Below are 13,558 nucleotides of genomic sequence, written 5' to 3'. Positions count from 1 at the left end.
TCCACACTTTGTTGCTTTGTTTATCTTTGCTGACTCTCTGCGCCACCCCTGCCAGTTGTAATTTTGCCACAGCCCGAAAACGTGAGGAAAAAGGCACATGAAATAAACTCACCGGACAAATCATTAAGCACACCTCGAAAAATCTCATAGCCCCCTCATGAAGGTAATTATGGTCATTATCTGTATGCGGTGCGGTGACACGCTAGTGCAAATCAAATCGGCGGCAAACAAACATATTACTAACCCTTTCGGGGACAGCGGTTACTACAGTGGACAGACTGTCATGTTATCAGGTTTTTACAAGTTTATTCCGTGACATGGAGCTATATTCCGCTCGCTACGATTACTTTTCTCTACATCTATGATTGCCTGCGTGAGCCGTTTCGGTTTGTCACAGAGACTTGTGTCACTTGTGTCACATGACTCTGTTTCGGTAATCCATCGGAACTGCTGGTGAGGTTTTAGCCGACAAGAACTCCATTTGAAACTCAAGAAAAACATACTGGAGACTTTTTGTCAGTCTGCGCTTGCAAACTACGATGTGGAATAAAACGAGCAGGTCAACCACAGCATGGGAGAGCAAATTTTCAATTTTGCGCAGTTAAGAGGAGCAGGGAGAAAGAAAGCACAGACGCTGAAGATGTAAATTGGCAGAACTCAAAACGGTTTTAGGAGTTACAGAAAAGTCAATATTGCTGATAAGTGTGAGTGCATCCACCCGCCCAAGTTCAATATAACACAATTATGTAATGACTCGCCTGTTACACATGTGCAAAGACGGTTGATGCAAGACCGTTTGCTGTGGCTGATTCGGCTTTTGTTGATGTTGATTTAATATTTTTAAAAAACATGTTTGAAAGTCCGATTATTTCTGACGTTATGCCCAATGTGTGGCCTGCCATGAGAAGTTTGCACACCGTGCACACAGAGTACTCTATGGTTGGGTGCGCTTGATGCAGTCAGACAGTTTAATAGCGGCCCTAACAGTACGCATCCGGTGAGCATGCAGACGTCCACACGCACACAAACAGCGTATGCGACACATACGCTATGTCATTTAAGGTGCTGCGCCGTGTGTTAAAAAAATAAACAAAAAAAGACACAAGGGGGTTGAAAATGGAAGGCGCGACCCCGGTGTGACACTCGAAAGTGAAAAATAACGCCACCGTCAATAACGTAAAGGCGGTGTGGAGGTACGAAACAACAAGCTAAATGTCACTTTTGAGGGCTAAGTGGTAGGAGAAAGGATTTGAGAAAAGCAGATCGTTTTGTGTCGTTTATTACGTGGCAACCGTGTCTACTCCTAACTGCAAAGGTAGGCCTCATAAAGTTTTTTTCCCCCAAATTTTTGGTACCGGTAATTAAAAAACACACTCTGTCATGTGGATAGGTTTTAAAAGTAGTGTTATGAGGCAAGCAGCATGGCAGTCTAGTGGTTAGCATGGCTGCCTGATAGTTCTGAGATTCTGGATTTGAATCTTCCTCTGGCATATTAATTAAACATAAGACAGTCATAAAAGATATACTTGATATTTAGCACATTTCGCTTTTGTCACTTTTTTTTTTTTTTTTGCCATTTACAAATCCAAAAGTAATTGAAAGTAAACAAGCTACATTAATATAATGGTACTTGGATTATATTACTGACTACATTTTTTTTTAACAGGTAACCATCCCAACCCTGCAAGTCCTTGTAACCTGCACTCTGTGTGTTAGCTCTGTACAATTTCTCCTCTCATAACAATCGACACATGCCTCATTGGATTGCGCTCAATTGTGCCCTTTTTACTCGTTACCAGTGAGCGTGACTGGAACGTTGGAACCCCAACGTTGGGATCAATGTTGGAACCCCCCCACCATCACCACAATGGAGCGTCGCACTATGGAACCTTCCCTTCACACAGGAAAGTGTGGCTGAGGATTTAAAGCTTTGGTGCACTGTGTAAACAGCTTCTTCAAACTCAGCTTATGAAGATTCTGCTTAATGAAAAACATGTATGTCAGGATTCTTTCTTTAGTTCTCATCAGTGCCAAAGCAGTAACGTATGGATAGGGGGTGAGGTAAACTGTATGAAATGAAAATGTATGATTATATATTGAAGCCCCCCGCCCCCATCAAATAATTTGTGGTACTCCATATTCCTCGATACATCCTGTTGTTTTAGCACTGCCTGTCCCTGTGCATTGATAAACACCAAAGGAGAAATAAGCAGACACTTGTTAGACAGCAAGTTATTTTTGGTTTCAAGGGGGTGATTTCAGGAAATATGGTACTTTCAATTCACCCTCAGACATTTTTCTTCCAAAACAAAGGCCACAATTTGACAGGTGAGGGCCGAACATCTGCTTTCATCATTGCTGCACGACTGATGGAACACAACAACATCAGTAGCATCTCTTGACACACAGGCAAACACGCACACACACACACACAGTAGATCGCTCTGTGTGTGTGTGGGTGTGTGTGTGGGTGGGTGTGTGTGTGTGTAGTTGACTAACAATGTTGAGACAACCATATGATCAAAGTGCGCACACACCTCCACATGGTCCACGTTTCCTTCCCTTCTCGCCAGTTGCATGCAGCAAGGACCCCATCCTTGTCAAGCCCTGTGCTGTCCACGCCATGCCTGATGGGAAAAAAAAGACCGAAATGAAGGGCCTGCATGCTTTATTTGCAAATTAAAGACCCCCCCCCCCCACACACACACACACACACATTTTTTAATAAGAGTTCATTCACTGGCAGGGGTCTCAACTTGTCATAAATTCGCTTGCTAATATTGTGCCAGTGGGATGTGGAGATGATGTGAATACATTTTCAAGAAGATAGCAACTGTACTGCTGTAGTAGAGAAGGCTGCATGCTTGTTATTGTCACTCCCCCAAAAAGAAAGTATCAAATTTATATATAGCTTTAACCCATTCAGGGACAGCGGCTACCACAGTGGACAGCTTATGATTTTATCAGGTTATAGGGTGTGTGAAAGGGTCAACGGAAGAGGAAGGATTTGTATGAGAGCTGACTGCTACATGTGATCCAATAATTTTGTCTTTAGACATTGTGATAACTAGATTAAACTAAAACCTTCAAAATCATGCGAATGGTACAATGGTTTGTCGTAAGGACTGGCCTGTTTAGATTTTCTATTTTAGTGAATTATATTATAAATGGAAAGGTCAAGGACATCTTGCTTTATATGTTAGCATCAGTGCTAACGTTACTGCTCAGAGTTTGGACATTGGAGCCAAATGATTAAGTTGCTGTTGAAACAACGTCAAGTTTTGTTACCGTTTAGCATGTCCGCTTATTTACTTCACTAGCTTCCATCCAGGAGCCCTGCTAAGTCATTTCCAGCCTATCTTGGCCACCCTTGCAAAACAGAAGTAAAATACAGAGGACAGTTGCGCCTTGAGCGATGCGTTTAATCTGTTCCATGACCACGCTCGTCACTCACAACACTCACAAATCAGCTCTCCCCACTGAAACTAATGAAAATGCCATTAATCAGTTCGAGCCTCCCAACTAAAAAAAAATATATATCATGTGTCAAATTCCTTCCTATTATGATTGCATTGTCATTCTCATCTGCATCTAAATTGTTAGCATGTGTTTATATGTTTTCATCACACCAGGACTAGGACTACGTCCTGCTTCTGTGTCTCTAGTTAGACCCAACACAAGCCGAGCTTTTCCGGCGGCATATTTCTAAAGTTATAATGAAGGACCAGACCGGCACAAGGTCAACGAAACATCCAGCTTCCAATAGCTGCAGGGGCCCGGCAAAAAAGGTCGGTTAATGTTGAGGGCAATTGTCAACTAAGATAGCATTTAGCATTAGCCAAAGTAATAACACAACCATCGGTCACCAGATTGACTAGCGATGTTTAAAGTTTGTTTGCCATCTGTCGGAAGATAAGCCTCTTTGCTCGAAACAACCCCCGTGTAGTTGTGTGACCAAGAAATGCAAGTGAGACACGTGGCGCTGCCCGATGTTTTTGATGTCTCAACCTAGCTTAATAGCGCTAAATCTGTCAAACATGTGGTACAATTAGAATAAACAATTTCAAAAGTAATGCGTCTTATGGATGATTAAAAAATAGATGTACCGTTTTGTGTATGCATTTCCAAAGGTCTGCCATTTGAATGGTTTTGAAGTAATTTACGTTACAAGCCACTTAAGACTTGGCTCAGCTATCAAAATGATTAAATAGGACCATTTTTTTCCCCCGTTGACTGTATATTTTGTGGGAGCAGTACATAAAAGAATAAAATAAGAAAAAATATGGGACCTTATTTCATACTGCAGATATTTCAGCTGCTGATTTTATTAGCAGATAAACTGACCCCGGAGTTGTTGTCGCGACAAATTTAGAGGATGGAGAATTCCCGCAACTTTTTAATCACAACGATGTAAAAGGTGAGCGGCCCGAGGGTACAGAGCAGCATTTGAAGAAAGCCGGTTGAAAAAGAATCAAATAAATAAATAACATAATAAAAAAGCGGGCCGTTATAAAGCGGGCGCAGATTTAGTAGCTCGGAGGAGAGGCGGCGGGGAGGAAAAGACGAGGTGAACGGGGTCAGCGGGGATGAAGGCTAAAGCCTGGGAGCGAGCAAAAGATGGTGGTGTGTCAATGCCTGTGTGCGTGTGCATGCATGTGTGTCAACCCCAGCTGGGCAGACATTTAACTTGACATGCTGATAGGGATTTAAGCAGTGGGTGGGTGCAGTGTGTGTGTGTGTGTGTGTGTGTGTGAACAAGGTGAGCGGTCACTGAATGTCGTCGCTAAGCTTGATTTCAACGCGAGGGCTGAGACGATGAGGTGGCCGGGAGACGGGAGGTTGGTTCTGTTGCGGGTGGACGACGGCTCCACCCATCCCCTCCCTCCAGGCGAAGGCGAGGAGAAAGAGAGGGGCCGATTTGTGTTGAGGTGATGAAGGAAAGTGCTTTCTTTCTTTCTTTCTTTCTTTCTTTCTTTCTTTCTTTCTTTCTTTCTTTCTTTCTTTCTTTCTTTCTTTCTTTCTTTCTTTCTTTCCAATGAAGCAGAATTGCCCCCAATGATGGAGAATGGGAACGCTATTTCCGTCCAACGCCCTTGATTTATTTATTTTTTCCTATTCCTCCATTAAAAGTATCCAAGTAGCAAATGACATTTATATTACCAAGGGGATTACAGCTTTTAAAGGGCATTCTTCATTTGGAAATGAAATATCTTAACACGTGTTTCAAATACAACCTGACAGCTGCCTGTTTCTCCTTCGGCACTTTTTTTTCCCCCCTAATAAATGAAAACTAGCACATTTCAACTGCAGGAATCTTAGCTCAGAAGTAGGAACTTCTGGAGGTCCTATCGTCTAAATTTAGCCACCAGAATAATTGCTCAGCTTCCCAAAGCAGAATATATTTTCAAGAGGTAAATTTTACAGCTCTCAATATGATTGGATGATAACAAACTTTTTTTTTCTTCCAGGGACTCTAATGTACCAAGGACTGAAAATTCCTGAAATAGAGCCCAATAAGTGTGACAGTATCTTGTGTGTAGATTTTATTTTTTTCATTGTGCCAAGTTGACCCATAGAGGATAAGCAGTGTTGAAAATTGTTTGATTTTTGCTGTTTGTACTTACAGTATATACCGGTATGAAGTCTGTACTCTTTTTTTCTTTTTACTTTTACTCATTTTTATGTTCAATAAAAAAACAAACAAACAAGTAAATGAAGTTGAATCAATCGTTCTATTTTCACCAGTCTTTTTTCTTTCTTTACACGAGTAGCTGTGTGAGCACTTTTGCCAACTGTTTTTTTTTTTGTTAGCAATTAACTCTTTATGTCCGTGTGTGAACAATACCATCTGAACTGACAAAATTATAGTTACTCCCTTTATTCTTTTTAAACTGCTGCTAAAAGGAAGGTACAGCATCTCTTATGGCACATGTGTTTATTCATTCAAAATAGACTACCGGTAATTGAGACTTGACATCAAATAGAGGAAACCCGTTCTTTACGGGTGTCAAAATGTAATAGAAAAAAAAAACCTCGTGGTATCTCAAGACACCTATACAGTCCTGTATACGATGTTCACGGCTGCGGCAAGTGTAAGAGGTGCCTGGCTACCTACTTTGGGGTGCACACGAGATGAACCCTGAGCTGACATGTTAAATTACAGGAGGCAGCAGACTGAGACAACCAGGGGGGTGTTGCTGGGGCTGGTGGAGGGGCTGTCAAAGTGTCTGACTGGGTTTCACTCCATGGTGCTGTAAAGGGGGCGCTTATTTGACCGGGAGGGTGGGCTACAGAGATGCAGGACTGATTCCTGACTTGATTTGGACTTCTGGAGACGGGCCAGAAGGTGGGTGGTGATGAATCCCCCGACCCAACCACAACTACAACCCCCCCCCACCCGCACCCGAATCCCCCCTATCCCTTTTTGCACCAAGTTGTCCGTGGAGCAAAGCAATAAGAAGCAGCTTATAAAATAAGCAAACACGGAGACAGCTTACACACAGTCGGCCAGCTGAGGGGGGAGGGGGGGATGCAAACACAAGCACACAGAAGAACACCTCCCCCTGGCGCACTACCACACCCCTGACCTTGACCCCCTGCGATCATTCCAAACCTGTTTCTGAATGGACGTCAGTGCAGCTGGGCTGTCTAGCCACATCCAGAAGTGCAACTTCCTTCAGTATACAGACACCCCCTTCATCATCATCACCTTCATCATCATCATCATCATCATCATCGAGCCCATTCCCACGCTCGCTGGATGACTGATGCGAAGTCTCGGCATCTGGACCAAAAAATCTGTTGTACATGACTAGATGACACTGAAGACCTTATTTTGTGTATATGCAATAATATTAATTGTAAAACAAGCCAAAATATTAGAAAGAGCACACAGTGCAATTTTACACCACGACAACAACCACAATACTAAATTCACAAAAAGTGAACATTCTTTTCTTTGTAAAGGACAGATTTGGACTGAATCTTTATAGATTATGCATACATACCTACAAGAGCAAAACAACTGAGTAGGAAATCATACAAAACCTACATTATGTTTTCAATAAATTGGAGCATCATGAGAAACATAAGACCGTTAGTCATTCATTTATTTATTATAACTAAATCACATCCCAGAAAGGAAAGGGAATGCCAGGAAGAAAAAGAAACATTTTATCAGGATAGAATTCTTTTTTTTTTAAACATTTTTTTCTCAAGTGCACTCCAAATAAAGCATGAAAATGTAAAAATGTTCACAAATTGGACAATGAACCACATGTTGCCATGTCCAAGACCAAATATGGTTCCTCGCACTTACAAAAGGGGCTATAGGGCACCGGTTTCCATACAATAGAATACAAAAGGCAAAGCTTTTCAGTACAAAATCCTACTTAGCGTCGCGACTGCACGTAGGCTGTATGCACTCATGCACATCATTCATCATACATGGGGTTGGCGTCATATTTTCATTAGGGCCATGTCTGTGTCGAGCAGTGTGGCCTTTCACTTGAGTGCGAGCAGGCAGTTTAATCACACATGCAGCACTACTCCATTTTCATTTCCTTTTTTTTTTCTCCTCATGCAGCCTCCATTCCACTCTAGCTTCATAATTCTGCCCTTCAGTGCCTGTCTGGCCAGGCGCAGCGTTTGCAGCCGGTTGCGATGACATAATCACTGACTTGGAGCAATGCACCCCCCCAAATTGCCCAAACTCCTAACTTCTTTCCCAGAATTCGTAATAAGACTTTAGGGTGACTCCCTGTGTAGCAACGGGAGCAGATTCCTACATAAGAATATACTGTACTAATATCATGATACTTTTCCTCTTTGCCGAAACGGCAAAACACATTTGGTAATGTGAAAACGTTAGCTGGGTCACTGAGCTGAAGTCTGAAGACAAAAAGTGATGCTGGTTTGAATTCCAAGTTGAGTGAAAATGCCCGTTGAACTCCGATGAAATGAAGTAATTGAGGAGAAACGATCGCTGCGCCTTAGCTTGGTCGCAAGAAGGCGCGTAAGACAAGTGGAACGAGACTGAAAAGAATTGAGCGATGGCTGTAAATGCTTTCAGCAAGTATTACATCAATGCGACACGCACACACGCGCACACACACACACACACACACAGCCACACACACACACACACACACACACACACACACACACACACACACACACACACACACACACACACACACACACACACGCGAACAAAATCAATAGCGAAGCAAATAAAAAGCAGCAAGCAATCTGAATAAAGCACAACTAAGCCCACTCTCAAAATTGTCATTCGTAAAAAGGATACATAACTGTAATTGAATAGATCTTTGGGAAGTGTTGGTACCTTGTCAAAGTTGACAGAATGATATTTAAAAAAGCCTTCCAAATCTTGAGTGATTGATATTTTAGGATCTGACAAAGCGGAAACATATAGGGACAGCAGTGACATATATGGGAACATGAAGCAGGGAGCATTAATGACGATGGCACAATAGATTCCGAGAAGTAAGATCTGGAAAAAAAATAAAACACAGGATGTTTTTTTTTCAGTTGGTATCATTTGCTATTCAAGCATTTTTTGTTGCTCACTTCACACCATGAGTAGGTACATGTTAAATAAATTGCGAGCAAATGCTTGCTAGCTTTCAGGCCCGCGGCCAAATATGACTCAAGCGAATCAACAGGAAAAAAAACTACAGTTGGCGATACTTCGCCACATGCCAAGTGACTGAGCGCACATCAACTGATGTGCCGCAATTGAAAAACGGTGAGCATGTAGCATATTTTAAGGCACCACAATGCAATATTTTGGACAATATTATTTTTTGCAGTCGTCCAAAAACATGGCGTGATTGTCAAGAAAAAAGTGGATGGTCACAAAGAAGAGGAAAATAAGAACAATGGAGAGAGTGCGGATATTTTGAGAAGCTTTTAACAATGATCAGTTGCCTTGTTCACTGACTGCAATTGATGCACAGAGACTCTCCACACTTGGCTTTTTATCTACAGTTACATAAGTACCGGTAATTAGAATTATAGTGAAATAGTATTGCAAAACAGAATATGTACATACAGTATTGGTATGGCTTTAGCAGCAAACCGATTATTCAAATTTCAAATTCGAATTTATTTTTTGCTTATAGTGTGCACAGGAGTTGTTGGTGCGACTCACTTCATGGGTCACCACATGAGTTACTTGTTTGGTGAGCACAATTTTGTGGCAGATGCTCTTCCCTGATGCTGCTCAACAATTTTCTTTCCGGGCTTGGTACCAGCCGTGGCTGAATATTGGGACCAAAGCACAAGTATCTGTAATACATGAGTACCCAGTCAGACTACTTTCGCCATCTGAAGTGTTGTCATGGTCTCTGTACACTCATGGGTGAACTGTTTTTTGCAAGACAAGTGGCTACCGGTGCAGTGTGTCTCAATATCATAGTTTATTCATTTCTTTGAAATGTGTATGATAGTAAAGAATGTTAACATGCTTCTTAAAGCATTGCCCGTACATTTAATCAAGGTTTTATGATGGTGACAATTTGATGCTGGGATTCTTTCTAATTCATTTATTTCTGATGGGAAAATATTCATATATTAATATTAACAAATCGACATTTGACTCTCCGTATGAAATCACACCATACTGCAGACCACCTGAAGCAAGCTCATCTGCGCAGTCTGCCACCGAAATGCACAGCATCACGAGCGTTCATTAGCATAAAAGCTTTCTGCAGGAGAAGGTGGGTGCGGAGTGTTTTCTTTATTTCCTTTAAGTAAGTGTGAATGCAAACAGTCAATGGATTAGAATTACTCTTTGTACAAGTGTGCGTGCGTGTGTGTGTGTGTGTGTGTGTGTGTGTGTGTGTGTGTGTGTGTGTGTGTGTGTGCGCGCGCGGGCGCGCGTGATTAAGTAAACCTGGTGGTGGGTTATGTTCATTCTGCTGCTGTATAAAACATATGGCACTTCCATTGTTATTATGCTAATGACAGATAAGAGGCATGCAAGACTTATGTCTGCTTGTGAGGACTGACAAGGCACGTTTTAACCCAATGATGTGCTGAACAAAACAAACAAGAAAAAAAAAACGATTTGTCCAAAATCGGCGTCAATGTTATACTCCAGACCTGAAGGGGGCAGCAATGCGCATTACAAAGTGCCTTCCACGCAACATCAGAAAGAAAAGAACTTTGCACAAATTTGTCACAATAATTTTTGATATGACATCAAGTGGAGTTTAAAACGGTAACATACATAACATTAAGGTGCAACCACGATGTGAGGTCATCTTTAATACTGAAATGTGGGGTAAATCTGCAAATTTCACATGAAAGTCTGTTTCGGCGCTAAAATGCTGCTGTTTTGGTCAGCAAGGGAGTTGAAATGGGGATTAGAATTCACTTTTTAAATGTCTGTCTACATGATCAGGTGTTGCACGCAACAAGAAAGCTACTTTCTGGTTAAGGCAAATGGCCAGTTGATGAAAAATAGCACTATATTGCAAAATATAAATATAATAACACAACAACATAGTTAAAGAGAATGCAAATGTAATGAAGCCAAACTTCTGCAGTACTTGTGCATTAACGTGTGCCTTTAGTGAGTGACATCAGGGTCTGTAGGCATTAATGCGAGCTTTTTAAGTGTGAGCATCTGCTCCATGCTCCTTGTGAGTGTTCTCATTTTTGCATTTGCTTGTTTAGAGTGTTTGTCTAAATGGGTGAAGGAGCATCAGCGATTGCGGCTCCCCCTTTTTTTTCTTCTTCTGTCACTTAACCCAAGTGGCAGTGTTTACATCATCAAAATATAACAAAAACGTCATCCAAGCAATGGCTCACAACCTGAAACACAGTTGGCCCACTCTTAAGTCAAGCTGCCACTGTACATTGTTTAATAAAAATACCCGACTAATTTCTAACAGTAACAGACTGCCGTGTGCTGTCCTAACAGTCAGCAGGCAGGCGGCGAGTCTTCCGACGGGATGATGGCCTACTTCCAGGGGGTGCGCAGATAGAGAGGGTCCTCTACTAATTAGCCCTGACAGGTGAAAACAACCCCAAATACCTGAGGGGCTCGTCATGAAACGGCCAATCGCACACAAACATAAACACGGAGACAAAAACGGCAAGCGAGGGGAGGGGGTTCACTAGCACTGTAGCGACGACACAGCAGCCTGCATCCCGCTGCTTGTGCACGGATAGCCCTGATCCCCCCGCGCTTTGACAAGGCGTAATAAAGCGCCGCATTGTGTGTGTATGTGTGTGTGTATGAGGGTGGCTGGGGAGAGGGGTGGTGGGTGTTAACACAATGTTGCATGCTGAGTGCTGTGAGAAGGGCGTACACCGCCGGGTCCCACGGCACAGCAGCACACCAGGGCCTATAGCGGGGATTGGCGAGCATGCTAATGAGGCCATTATGTATTGGACGCTCCTTTCCTTTACAGTGTGCCTGTCAGCGGAGGCATGAAGCCCGGCACAGATGTCACATATGGCACAATGCGGCAACAACGGCAGCGTCTCCCAAAAATTGGCGGGCGTGAGTGGAAGGCTCCGATCCAAAAGTAGAAAAGGGCATTTGCATAGGTAATGAGGTGAGCTTAAAATGCTTAAGACGCTGGCCATGCAGGCGACATTCACCCGCTAATTGCCCTCACGGCTTATTCAATCAGCAGCCGGGCAGCTTTTTATTCGGCTTTTCTTTCAACGCTTTTATTTATAGCTGAAAAAAAGGGGGAAGGAATGGCACGGATGGAGCGCATGTAAATGCAATTACGGTGTATTTGCATAGCCGTTAACGTTCGGAGGGCAGATGGCAAACGGCGGGCACTCGAAGAGACCGCCCGAGTGCCATCTTGGCCGAGCGAGACAGCTGGCAGATAGCGATCGGCCATTTTGTAAGCACTGTTGCCAGGCGGAGGTGGTAGGAAAAGGAAAAATCGAGGCGCCAGTCTCGCCGCGTGCCAGGAGATTGGCGGGAGTCGCGCTGTAATGAGTTGGTACATGCAATAATAACAAAAACGACACAGCAATCACAAGGCTCCTGTGAGAGGAGCCGCTGTTGCATTTATGCGCTAATTTTGACTTTATCATCCGACAACGACAGCCTGAGAGTGCAGACCTCTGCCATGGTTCATGCTTTTGTCAAATGCCCAGTCACCAACAATGTCCGACAGGGATGACTTTTTTTCCCCTCATACAGAAAAATGAGGATGTCACCTTACGTTTGTAAAACCCGAACGAAATAAACAATCCACTATAGTGTCTAGCTATAGATCGACATATCGTGAGCATAATTGCATCAGTCATTTTTTTAATATATTTTCCAAAAAAATAAGTAAAAACACATCAAAGTAAGCACACAAGAAGAGACCGGTTCCCTCAATAAAAAAATTGCGGCTGAACACATTAAGAATGTATTACATTTTTAGCAAACATTTGGGGATTTTTTTAAAATGAATATTGTGACAGTTAATTAAAAACTGTCTCGAAAAAAATTTGGCTAATGACATGGTAAGGAGTTAAACATATTGGCTAAGTGTTTTTTTAAACACACTTGGCGCTATTGATGACAAAGCAAAAAGGTATTAGTATCGATTGCATGATATACTGTAATATTCAATTTTATAAAACATTTTAAATAGAAAAATAGTGTTATAACTCCAATTTTAAAAAATGTGACTTTATTTTTAATAATTTCACATTTTTAAAGAATTTTTTAAAAAGTGTGATGACTTGTAACTTTCAACTTTATTCATTTTATTTTAAAATTTAGGGTGATGTTTAAATTTTCCTTCTCTTATCAACTTCTGATACGGACCAATAAAAAACGTGCAACAGGCTGCAAATGGTACTGGTGCCAGATTTTAGATCCAACTGATCAAGGCTTAAATAGATAGAGACAAAAATCCGGATCAGATCTAGATTGAAAGTGGTATAATTTACATTTCGATGAAATCACTGAGGGGGGTAGTACAATTCACTCATTATAAAATTTTTTTTTTTCAAGAATTTTGACGGCAACCCAGTCGTCCAAATTAAACGGAAGCATCCTTGAAAGAATCAATTCATCATCAGGCAATACAGATTGTAGGCCAAGCATACCGATGCCAATATCAACAACGTAATGTGACGTGAAGGTACTCACCAAAAAGTAGGAACTCTGCGTTGAGATTTTCAGGACTGATGCCTTAAGTCCCATGTCACGTCTTCACATTTGGATTTGTTACAGGTAAAAAAAAAAAAAAAAAGAGTCTTATATTATATGAGGAAGGAAGGAAAAAGTAGGCTCATTAGCAGCCATTCATTAGCAATGAACGGTGAACCTGAGCTTGCAAACGGTGAGGAAGCGGCGAAATCCCTCATCTTTTCCTCCGCTCCACCTTCTAGATCAATACTGCACTTCCATATCCTCTGAAGGCGGCTGCTCTTAGTGTGGCTCAGGAAATATAAAGCAATAACAAAAAAATGCAGCAGATTGGAGAAGAAGTTGTCCTTTCATCCAAGCCCGTGAGATGAAGGTTTTCTTGGGCTTGGATAGCGTCCTGTTCGTCCTCCCCCCCCC

General features: G+C 42.1%; 1 long non-coding RNA gene across 1 annotated transcript in view; it reads right to left on the bottom strand.

The window, feature by feature from the left end:
- Positions 1–13,552, bottom strand: part of LOC109532435 (uncharacterized) — a 16,761-nt gene extending 3,209 nt beyond the window's left edge. Inside the window, exons 1-2 of the long non-coding RNA XR_002171386.1 lie at positions 13,142–13,552; positions 2,538–2,627 (exon numbers count right to left, since the gene is read on the bottom strand). This is a non-coding gene — a long non-coding RNA (uncharacterized LOC109532435). The remainder of the gene's footprint in view (positions 1–2,537; positions 2,628–13,141) is intronic.
- Between the last annotated feature and the right edge of the window lie 6 nt (positions 13,553–13,558).

The sequence above is a fragment of the Hippocampus comes genome, unplaced genomic scaffold (genome assembly GCF_001891065.2).
Source record: "Hippocampus comes isolate QL1 unplaced genomic scaffold, H_comes_QL1_v1.1 scaffold22, whole genome shotgun sequence".
Classification (NCBI taxonomy): Eukaryota; Metazoa; Chordata; class Actinopteri; order Syngnathiformes; family Syngnathidae; genus Hippocampus; species Hippocampus comes.
Note: the sequence above shows the minus strand (reverse complement) of the source record. Positions and strands in the feature narration are given on the sequence as shown.